The following is a 12,713-nucleotide window of genomic DNA, read 5'->3' as shown; positions in this document are numbered from 1 at the left end:
GGCACAGCTCTAGTCTTCATTTGCTGACTTGAGGGTAAGGTTTCATGGTGTTAGTCACCACCCTCATTCTGCGTCCTGAATTCCATGTGGGCCTGGGCACATCCATGTTCACCAGGGCAGGGGAATGGCAATATCAGTCCACTGCAGATACATGAATGTCTGTACTAGTTACGTGGGCAAGAGTCAAGAATTCTAGGGAGTAGCCGTGTAAAAATACATGGAGCTTTTGGAAATTTTGTGAGTCCTTAAGGGAGGCATAGATGCTTAAAACTCAGGACCAGTCTGGGGAAACGGATTTGGAACACAGTAAGGAATATGAAATTCACCACCTTTCCCCTCACCGTGTGGGTCTCTATCTGGGCCCTAGAATCCAGGCTGTCAGGCATCGTCCCTGTGTCTTTGGCTGCCTTCTCTGCCACGATAGGAGATATTTTCTATCCCTTTCTGTGCCAATTATTTTATTAGCTGGATGAGGGCCATCTCGCAGGATTTTTCTTGTCTTCTGTGATGATGTCACTGATTCTCCCATAAAAAGGAAATAACATTCTCTATATAGACTTTTTTCAGCGGTTCTCAACTTGTGGGTCGCGACCATTGGAAAACACATATAGCATATCAGATATTTACATTATGATTAATAACAGTAGCAAAATTACAGTTATGAAGTAGCAACGAAAATAATTTTATGGTTGGGGGTCACCACAACATGAGGAACTGTATTAAAGGGTCGTGGCATTAGGAAGGTTGAGAACCACTGTAAGGAAGTATATTTACTTTTATTATTTTTATATTTTTATTATTTTTTAAAAATACATTTTTATTGATTTCAGAGAGGAAGGAGAGGGAGAGAGATAGAAACATCAATGATGAGAATAACTGATTGGCTGTCTCCTGCACGCCCCCTACTGGAGATTGGAGTTGGGCCCACAACCCAGGCATGTGCTCTTGACCGGAATCAAACCTGGGACCCTTCAGTACACAGGCCAACGCCCTATCCACTGAGCCAAACCAGCTAGGGCAGAAGTATATTTACTTTTATTAACTGTGTGGTTTGAGAGAGGCAAGAACTAAAATGTGCTGAACTGGAGACAGAAGATATGGCTCTAGTGCTGATCCTTGTACATATCTTCCCTGCAACTTTGAGTAAATATCTTGCCTTTCTGAGCCTCAGTTTCCCCATCCATAAAATTAAGATTTTTTTAAGGGTCATCTTTGTGGTATTTACAGTCTTAAAAATCTATATTTAAGCATATATATTCACAAGGATTCTACATTTATTAATCATTTAGGAGAGAAATAATTGGTAAATTCATAGGATGACAAATATTGCCTTAAATCCACGGGTCAGAATGGATCATTAAGGTCAGGGTTACCAAGGAACCAAAGGCAAAACTATTGAGCACTAAATGGCAGACACAGAGCAACCTTAAGGGCAGGTGCTTTACAGGTGAGGAAACGGAAACTTTAGAAGGTGAAGTAAGTTATATAAGATAATATATTTAGTTAATAAGGGGATGGAGGCAACATTTAAACCCAGATCTCCCTGAAACCAAAGCCCTTAACTTTAATCACCTGGGTGTAAATCTCCCACTATTTAGAACTCAACACTTATGTCCCTTACTTGATGGCATCAGCCACCAAAGTTTTCTTTAGTCATGATTCTCAGCTGGGGATGGAAGGAAGGAGCAAGGCAAGGAGTAGTTTGAAAAATCTTTCCAGTTATTCTGATACACAGACCTCTCTGCCTCACTGCGAGGCATCACCTGGCCAGAGTCACACTAACATGATTACATAGACGGTACCTGCCTGGAGTACTCTCTGCCATGCACGGATTCTCATTTCTGCTTCTCTCAGTATGGCTTTGGAGGAGGCAGGGGCATCAGACACAAATGTGTCTCTTGTCTTTCTAGTGGGAAATGGAAGCAAAAGGAATTGAATAATGAAACATCATGTACCCAGAGGTCACAGAATTGACACAGAGACCCCACCTTAAGACTCCAGCCACCACAAAATATAATCTTTCTAGCCAATTCAATTAATAATGCATTGTGTACACAGAGGGGAAAACTTCACTCCCCCCCACCCCCGCCCCTTGGAGTTTCCTAATAGATTTATCATTCCAGCGACATGAATTTATTCAGAGTACCTGTATAACCAGCCATTGCCAAACACCAAATGGAGGAGAATGGTTTCTTAAACAGATATTTTCATGAACCAAACAATGGCTTTCTAGACTTTCAATAATTGGTCTCAGAAAATGCTTCATCAAGACTGTTAAGAGGGTTTAGGTACTGAACACAGAGAGGAGCTAGCTCTTCATTGTTCATATCTTTGAAAGTAATAAAAATAATTAATTCCTTTTAAAAAATAAGAATATCAGCACTCAGAATTTCAAATTGCTATTTATTTATTTATTTTCATTACTGGAGGATATGTGTTTTTTTGTTTGTTTTTATGAGAGAGAGAGAGAGAGAGAGAGAGAGAGAGAGAGAGATCGGTTGCCTCGGATATGCAGCCCCACTAGGGATCAAACCCACAGCCTAGGTATGTGCTCTGACAGGGAATCAAACCTGCAACCATTTGGTGCCTGGGGTGATGCTCCAACCATCTGAGCCACCCAGCCAGGGCCCAATAATTTATTTTAATGCCAACAAACAAGGCCCTAAACTTAGTCTCAATCCATACTTCTTTACAATCTAAAATGCCTTCATTTGGTCTTCTTTCTATATTTTGGTTCCTTATTTTCCTTTTTCTGAAGAAATTTTACATTGTTACTCTGTATGGTTGCATTCAGCTACTTGTGAAAAGTTAGAAATATACAGCTGTAGGATTTGATTAAATAAAGGTATAATAGAACACAGTGTTGCCATTTAGAAGAATGAGACAGCTCTATATGGAATGATCTAAGATATATAGTTAAAATTTAAAAAGCAAGCAAGATCTAGAACATGTATGGTAAGCTACCATTTACATAAATACAAACATATCTATGTTTATACATTGCCTAGCTGTGGAAGGACGTTTAAGGAACTGGTAATAGTGGCTGCCTCTGGGGAGAAACTGCTGGAAGATTGGAGGGAGATTCTATATATATCCTATTGTCCTTATTACATAGTATATCATGTTCATGTATTACCTATTCATATTTTTAATAAAGAAGGAGGTAGAGCTATTTTTATTGAGATGGAAAAATACAAAATACATATTGTTAGTACAAAAAGCAGGTTGCAGGATGGTATGAATAGGATGTGATTCTATTTTTGTAAAGTAATTATACATATATATGTATATACATATATAAACATATGTAAGGATATGCATCAAATTGTTAACAATGGTTCCCCCTAGAGAGTAGTATATGAAAAAGTATGTGTGTGTGTATTTTCATTTTTTTATCCTATGTACTTCTATATTGTCTACATTTTTTTACACTAATCCAAAATAAATAACTCATAAAACCCAAACCCAACCAAAGAATTTACTTGACTTCTACACATATATAAACAAAATTTCCCAGATCAGCCTTTCTGGTCAGCCATGCTTTGTTTTTTTATATCTCACAAATTCACTTCAGATTGTTTCTTGACCTCTTCTCTGAAATTTGCTGAACATTGTTTCTTTATCTGTACTCTCCTACATTCATTCTTTTATTAGTAGGACCCAGATAAGGTCATGACCAAGAAATCATAGGGTTGCTATAGATAGTTCCTTTCTCAACTTCTTTCCCTTAAAATCAGTCTGTACTGATGCAGCTAAAATCCTCCTCATTCCTACTTCAGAGACTTCAACCTGGGTTAAATCTAACTATCTACCTATTTTGAGAAAACTCCTCTGCTTTCTGGATCATTCCTATCAGCTCACAAATGTAGTGTAGCTCCAATCTCAAACAAACAACAAAACCAAAGGTTATTGGCTGCTTCCTGCATGCCCCACACTGGGGGATCGAGCCTGCAACCCAGGCATGTGCCCTGACTGGGAATCGAACCTCAACCTCCTGGTTCACAGGTCGATGCTCAACCACTGAGCCATGCCAGCCGGGTGAAACAGTCCCCGCCCCAACCCCGCCCTCCCCTCGTCCCCCCACCCCCTACTCTCTTGGGCCTTCTAGAAGAATCTTCCTCATGTCTCCTTCTATCTTACAGTTTGCTCCTTCTTAGTCTCTTCTTTAACCTCTTCACCTTAAAACATCATGACTGCTCGAGGCTCAGTTCTAGAGCCACCTGCCTTCTCTATTTACACTCATTCCCTTGGTGATCTCATCTAGCCCCTTCACTTTGAATGCCATCTCCATGCTATGACTTCTAGATTTTATGTCTAAATCCCAATCTGGCCCTAAAGTACAGACCCTTGTCTTCTCGACACCACTATTTAGCTTTTTATCAGGCATCTCAAATTTAACTTGTCCAAAAGATAGATCCAACTGCCCCACCATCCTTTCCATATTGATAAATGGCCACTCAATCAAACCTTTACTTTCAAAATAGGTCCTGAATCTGATTACTTTCACTATCTCTACCACTGAAGCCCTAGTCCAAGCCTCAGTATTACTCACCTGAATTAGTTTAGTAGTGATTTGGGTGATTTTGATGTATCAACGTAGGTTCATCAATTGTAACAACTGTTCCACTCTGGGGAGGATGTCGATAATGGGTGAAGCTGTGCATGTACGGAGGCAGGAGGTATACAGGAAATCTCTGTACTTTCCCCTCAATTTTTCTGTGATCCTAAAACTGGTATAAAAAAATAAAATTTTAATTTTTAAATGCCTTTAAAAATATAAATCAGATTGTTTATAAAAATATAAATCACTGCTCTGCTCAAAACCTTCCAACAGCTCCCATTTCACTACAAGGCCTATCAGGCTTCCTGCACTCACCCCACATCTCTGAACTCATCCTCTCTTACTCCGCCTTCTCATGACATAGTGACCTCCTTGCTGCTTGTTGGCCATGCTCCCACCTCAGGGCCTTGGCACTTGCTGTAGTATCTGTCTTTAATGCTCTTTTCTCAGATATACAGGTGGCTCAGTCTTCTCCCTTTATTCTGACCCAATGTTACCTTATCAGAGAGCCTTCCTTGAACGCCTTTGGAATAGCACTTGACTATCTCACTCTGCCCCTGTATCCTGCTTTATTTTTCTCCCAAGCAGTTATCACCATCTGAAATATTATCCATCTATTATTTGCTTATTATATATCTTCCCTGGAGTGTAAGCTCGATGAGTACTGGAACTCTGTCTCATGCACTACGGTATCCTCGACATTGAGAAAAATGACTGCTACAGAAAAAAGTGCTCAAAAAGTGTTTGCTGAATGTTGAATAACGAATAGCTTCTTTTAGCATATCCAAATTACATGACATTTGTCTTAAGACAGTTTATTTCTCCATCTCTACTTCCTCATTTCTCTTCATTTTTAAAATTTTGTGTTAACTTTTTATTTTGAAATAATTTGAGTCATAAGTATTTGTAAACACAGTACAGAGAATTTTCACTTCTTACTCAGTTTCCTCCTAGAGTTATATTTTACATGATGATCCTTTTAAAATAATATTATTTCCTTTGTTTCCTTTATTCAAGTTTCTCCTGCTTTCTTCTATACATCTTTCTACATAGGTTTTTAGAACTCTTCATCTCTTATTTCATAGCCAAGCCACTGATGAACTTTCTTCAACACCAACACCAAATCCCTTCTCTAAGATGACTGTCCTACTCAAGAGAGGGATAGACCACTTCAATTAAGTGGGAGAAAAATGTTTTATCTTATTTTTAATACTAACACACGAACAAAAAGAAAAGAAAAGCTGTTTCATTTTTTAAACTTGAAGTTTCTGAGAAGAGGCATTGCCTTCCAGGTAAGTAGGCTGCTCTCTGTGGAATGGGCATTCGGTTCAGGAGACAAGGGCATCACTATGCTTTAGTAACTGGTTTCTAGGATTAATAAAAATCAATGTCCCTTTCAATACACCTGAAATATATAAAATAACCCACCATTTGACAAGACAAGACTCATTTGTTTAATGACCAGTAAAATGAGGACATGACTGAAGCATCACTAACCTCTATGGTTAGAATGAGCATGTATTAAACTCCTTATAAAAGCTCCCTTCATATTAAATATTAATTGGAAACCCTCCCTATGCCAATGTTCTTCTCCCATAATCAACCTCCTTCCCAGTGTTAGTAGGGAGATCATTTGCCTTGTTTACCTGAAATGTCTAGTTCACACCTGTTATTCCAGTGTAACTGTTAATTGCACCCCACTCCACTCTCTAAAGAATCTGGGTTTGGACAATAAATTATATGGTCAACCTAAGTATTAGGGTCTCTGGGATAAATGGTCAAGGCGCCATTCCTATTTATTGGTATTACCTTGTCACAAGCTGTAAAAACAGTTTTCCTTTTGATTGTTTCTTCCTGAGTTGTCACAAAGACCTTCACATAAAATCACTCTGTCCCATTAAAGCAATTATTAAAACCCCCTTCCGTAATGACCACTTGTTTTAGCTTTCCTACTCAGATTCCAAAGACCACATGTAGACATTGCTTGTGCTGGGTCAGCATCATAATTGTTCAGAGGCACAGCCTTGCACAGGGAACATTTTGTCTGACTATGTAATCCACAAGAATCTCGAAGAGACTTTTTTCCTTGGTAACATTATCTGGTAGAAAGAGTCTGTGATTGACTCTTAATTTTAGCTCAGATAATGGAAAACTCAACATACTTAATTTCAATGAAACATATATATTTTTGGACTAAGATACTTAATGTCTCTAGGGTGCTGCCAGAGAATGAAAATTGAAAGGTGAATTTGGGTGGCCTCCTTAGATATAATCTCTGTTAAAACTACTTAATTTCTGTGGTTCACAAGGAGAGCTTTTCTTGAGTTGATGAATGGAACGATATTTCTGGGATTACATGTTTTGATAACTATATTCTAGGCTGAGTCTAGTAGCCACCACTACTTTGATTTATTATTTAATTTTGGAAAATTGATCACTTTTTTTCATCTAAGTCTGTGTGTGTCCCCATAGCACCAAAGGACACAATCAATTCAATGTTTAACAAATAAATCAATTTAGAAAATGTGAATCATGAAGATTCAATGACGAGTGAGGGAACAGAGTTGTTTTCACCTGATTGTTTGGCTATTTCTTAACCTCTCTAAATTTTGTTGTGTGTTGCCTTCCTAATGCAGTTGCTGTGAGAATAAATTACACACTTAGTATAACTTTATGAACATATGTGATAACAGAGGCTGAATGACTTTATCATTCTTGATTGTAGTTTTCTTTAAAAATGAAATGAAGTGGTTAAAGTGAATTTTTTAATATAAATCTTTATTGTTGAAAGGATTACATATGTCCCTTTCCCCCATTGCTCTCTCACCCCTACTCTCTCCTAAGCCTTCACCACCCTACTGTCTGGGTCTATGGGTTATGCATATACCCATAAGAGTTCATTGTGAGTTTTTCTCCTTTTTTTCCCTTTTCTATTTAAAATGAGAGTACATCTTTAAAAAATATTATTGACATAGTCAGCTATATCGTAAGACACTGATAGACCCTGAAATGTCAACAACACTCTGTTGTTGTTTTAAATCACAAGCTTTTATCAAAATTAAGAAGGTATCAGGACAACTGAGTTCTGAAATTCCTTTGTAATGTAAGGGACTGAGTTGAATAACTAAAATTTCCATATAATTATCCCTTTCCCTGTTTTAGGCATCAACTCCATCTCCTTCACCCTACCTCATCTGTTCCCTTAGACCAGTGGTTGGCAAACTGCGGCTCGCGAGCCACATGTGGCTCTTTGGCCCCTTGATTGTAGCTCTTCCACAAAATACCGACTTCTGTGCATGGGCCACGAAGTTTCAATAGCACTGTACATGCACGCCCGCACGTGGTATTTTGTGGCTCATGAGCCACAGTTTGCCGACCACTGCCTTAGACATTCCACAACAAAACCTGGAGAGCCCCTTTCTTATCGGTCAGGACAGCTCCTTTCCCAGGAGTTTCAGGGCTTGTTTGTGAAACATGGCCTGGGCACTTACCTCCAGAGTCCTACAGTCCCAGGTGATTGGGGAAGTTCCATGATTTGGAAATAGCGGCATCAGGTGGTTGGAAAGGGTGGGGTGATAGCCAGGCTTCTGGTCTTCTAGGAAACCAATTCCATTTGGGTAATGGTAATAGGTCATATTATATATTACATATTAAAAACACCTGCAGTTCTCTTAATGCATAAAGGCCTGCAAAAAGAAAGAAAGAAGTTGGTAAGTTAGAAAAAGTGTGTGTGCGTGTGTGTATTTCTGATTTAAAATAATTACCTATTCCCAGCTATGGGAGAGGCATTACCCAGGAAGTACTGGATCTTCTCTTGGCAAGGTCACGCTGAGTAGCCTGCACTCATCTCAGCAATTCTTAAGAGATTTGCTTGCCGTCTTTCAGCCAACAATATGACAAGGATTTACTGATGTGCCAAGGTGAGGGCTTGCGTGTTAGAATTGGGAAATCTGAAACATGATCATTTGGTTGAAGAATTCTAGGTTCCTTGAACATTCTTGTTCCATGAGTGGTTCACAGGCTGCCATGCAGGGCACTGGGGCAGAGAGTGGGGGTAGGGCATGTGTTTGTGGTGGAGAGGTAACAATTTTAACAATATATTTTACTGGAAGGTCTAGGCCAGCAGGACCCACCTTAGGAAATGCTGGTAAGCAGTTCTTTGGCAATGTTGACTTGTTTTGAAACTGTGCTTCCTCTCCTGTTATTCCCCTGCCCAGAGGTATAATTTCATAATCTGGTTACTTAAGGTCCCCTCATTGTGCCCCTCACCTGAGTTGTTATGCTGTGGACTTTATCTACTTTTCATGTTGACCACATTTCCTATCAAATTCTACCTGCATCATGGCCCTTTCCCTTTGGTTATCTATTTATGCTTTTCCAGGGAGGGGATGCTATTTGGTAATGGAATGATAATGAAAGTACAAAGGGTAAAAACAGTTTAATATGCTGTCTCTCTTACTACAGACGTAGCAGGTAGGCTTACACTTCCATGGGTGAGCAGCAGTATCTGAATTCAGCAGTGCGAATTTTCAGTGGAGAAGCGTTACGATCTATGTTGTAAATTGGTGAGAGTAATATTTTGGGGACATAGACACATGTTTTTAGCCCCTTAAAATTGTGCACGTAGATAAATGACTACTCTGAGTGACGAAGGCCCTGCCCTTGAGCCTGGGAGAGTCAGAGTATCTGTTTTGCATAGCCAGGTCTCATCATTGCTGAGAGAAGAGATGCTGGCAGGGAGTGAGGCAGACGGAGAACATGCCTAACCGCTCTGTCAACAGGAAGACCAAGGACTGACTGTACATACCTTTCTCCTCCTGGGGGAGTTGACACCAAAAATAGGTGCTTAGCACCCCTCCCATGTGCTCATGCACCCTCCATGCCACATATGCACATGCACCCTCACCCAGGCACCCTCCATGCCACATGTGCACATGCACCCTCACCCAGGCACCCCTCATGTCACATGTGCAAATGCACCCTCACCCAGGCACCTCCCATGTGCACATGCAACCTCATCTAGGCACCTCCCATATCACATGTGCACATGAACCCTCACCAAGGCACCTCCCATGTGCACTGCACCCTCACCCAGGCAGCCCCCCCATGTGCTCAAGTACTCTCACCCAGGCACCCCTATGTGACAGGCACCCTCACCAAGGCACCTCTTTTGTCACATGTGCACATGCACCCTTGCCCAGGCATTCCCAGTCTCACCCCATTGTTTGCCAACAGGCTGATTCCTAAAAGATCAGAAAGACAAATGATTCAGAAGTGCCTGCAGCTTACTTAGAATATGTAACCTCACAATCCTCGCCTGTTTTCTTTTAAGTGCTTATATGGCTCTGATCAAATCTTCACTCTGTTCTCTAACTGTTCTTTGAAAATAGCAGCAATGCTTTATTTCTGATTACTTAGTGACTTAAGCCAAATAACTTTTAAAATGCCTACAGCAATTTTGATTTGACACTGTTTATGTTTCATTTTTGCTATGCTAATCCAAGATTTTCTGAATATCTTCGTAGCCTAGCCAGGACACATTCACTGAGTTATTGACTGAGCAGGGCTCTGATTTAGGCACTTAGGAAAATTTCCCATGTCACATACAGTGATTTTTAGTGAGACTCAAGAACACCATTGCTGGTTCCTAATAATTATGTGGTTTCTGTATGCAAATGCATGTCTTTCATATGCATAAATACTCATAGGGTGTAGGATTTCCAGCTCTTGTTCAAGTGCACATGCATACATGTGCGATGCACGCATACACACACACACACACACACACACACACCACGAATCTCTGGTCTTCATTTGCTAATTGTTCTCTCATTTCAGGTAACTTCTCCACTGCACCTACAACTGTTAAATAATAACAAATACAGAAAGATGCTTAAGCAAAACAACCAAAAGTTATAACTGTTCAGTTTTAAGGAAGAATGGCTACTAGACATACAACTAAGCAGGGATTTTTCTGGCAAAATGATGAGGTAAATCCATTACAGAACTATAATAAACAGCACTTACTTTACTAGCAAAAAAATAAACAGGGAGTCTTATCATTCCTCCACATGGTGATGAAACAGAGAGAAGTGCCATTCAGAAGTTTTTTCTAAATGCAATGCAGATCTGGGTGTGAGCCCACACCTTTCCTGCTGTTTCCTGTCATTAAAACCACGATATTGACACTGTCAGGAGATTGTTAAAGTGGTGCAAAAAGCTGCTATGAGGCCAAATTCAGAGTGCTCAGTAAACTCGAGGGGAATATGTATATGCAAAATAAACAAAAAGATGAAAACAATTTAGAATCAGGCTTCAGGCTATTCCCTTCTAGAGAAGAAGCTATTGGTTATTCTTACTGTACCACGTTAAAAGATATTCCCATGTTGTGTATGTCTCTGCATAACAGCAGATGATTTTTGAGTACTGACTCATTCCAAGCACCATGCTTAGCACTTCACTTGCTTTGCTCTCATTTGAGCCTCACAATGTTTCTATAGATGAAACTGTTATCAGGCCCATCTTGTAGATGTGGATGTATTTTAGAAACATGTACGTGTAAAAGCCAATCCCTAGAATGTGCGAATTTCAAATTCCCCCAAATAGATTTAAGTGACGTCAGTGGGAGTGGCATTAGGATTTGCAGAGAGGGTAATTTTTTTCTTCTTAAACTCACACCGATGTGCTCCACGGAATCATGATGTTTCTATGCATGTGCATATGTGCAACACATTTTAGTTTTTGTCACCAGTTTTCTCCCATTTTTGATTATCTTCATATTTATGATGCACAAATCTGCTCACTTTGAAGTCTCTTGCTGCGGAATCTCTTTTCCAGTAAAATTTCATAGTAGTCACCTTCAGAACTCTCAAAGGGATATTAACTTAAAAAAACATACTCGAAAAGTCTTACACTCACCACGAGAGAAATGTTATGTCTCCCAGTGCCACCTTCACGGTTACTGCGCATGTCATAAAAGCGAACGTCGTTTTACCCAGGACCCGCCCATCCCTTCTCTGTCTTTCTTGTCCCTCGGGGCCTTTACACAGTTCGCATCTCTTGGCCTGGCTCTGTGATCAGGCTCCCTGACACTGTACCTCTGTGTTACTTTGGAGAGGCAATTTAAATATACAATTTCCAGACGGGAATGATTTAGCAAAATTAAAAACAGACAGAGGGCAGAGAAGGCGGGAGGTGCCAAATGTTCCCTCTGCCCCACTATCAGTTTGATGTGGTGGCCTTGTTCCTACCTCGTCACCTTCACGCTGTCCACTACCCGAAGTTAAAATGCCTGAAACATTAACAGAACACACATGGATAGAGGTGTGTATACCTTTCCTTCTGCCTCCTAACCCAACACATGGAGTTACAATTGTGGCTTATTTCAACTTAATTTTGTTTCACCCTTAGGATGAAAGAGATTTGTTTCAGTGTCTCCAGAGGTATTGTAAAACATAAGTACTTGCAAGAATCTGCTTAGCCACCTCAAAAGAAAACCATTACTTTTGGCAGATACTGAGCATTTGCTTTAGGAGTTTCTTTCCTCTTTCCAAATACATACACGGTCATATTGATACGTCAATATCAAAGTTGCTGGATGCACTTTTATTCATTATTAATGTACATGCATAAATAAAAATCTCTGCTCTGGTCAGAAACTAATCTAGTAGAAAACAGGCAAAAGAGATATAGATAGAAATATATAAAATATATTCAGTCGCTGTCTGGGGCAAGATAGGGAACTCAGCACCTCAATAGTGCTGGGGGGTTTTGTTACAAATGGAGAATTTCCCAGTTTTCCCAGATCTTGAAGTCAGCGTGGTTCAACGTGACTCATTAAGCCATCACTGGCCACAGCGATGGCTCACATGGGGATGGGAGGAAACATGGTTCTAAGGAGCCCATGAGAATTACTATGTTCTTTATAGCATTGCTTCATGGTTTTCAGATCTCATGTCCATTTTAAAATTCATTCAAGAGGCTGCTACGGGCGAGGCTGCATCTAATCTCTAGCGTGCCTCCTGAACAAGACCTTGGTATGCACTTACCGCTGTGTCAGCTGGGACCAACTTTCAAAGTGGTTTCAAGCACAATTTCTGAGTTCTAGTGGCAATGAAAGCCCTTGTATTCTGCTCTTATTTCTTGTTAGTGC

Source organism: Myotis nattereri (genome assembly GCF_964212035.1).
Source record: "Myotis nattereri genome assembly, chromosome: 11".
NCBI lineage: Eukaryota > Metazoa > Chordata > Mammalia > Chiroptera > Vespertilionidae > Myotis > Myotis nattereri.
This window is presented reverse-complemented; position numbering follows the sequence as displayed.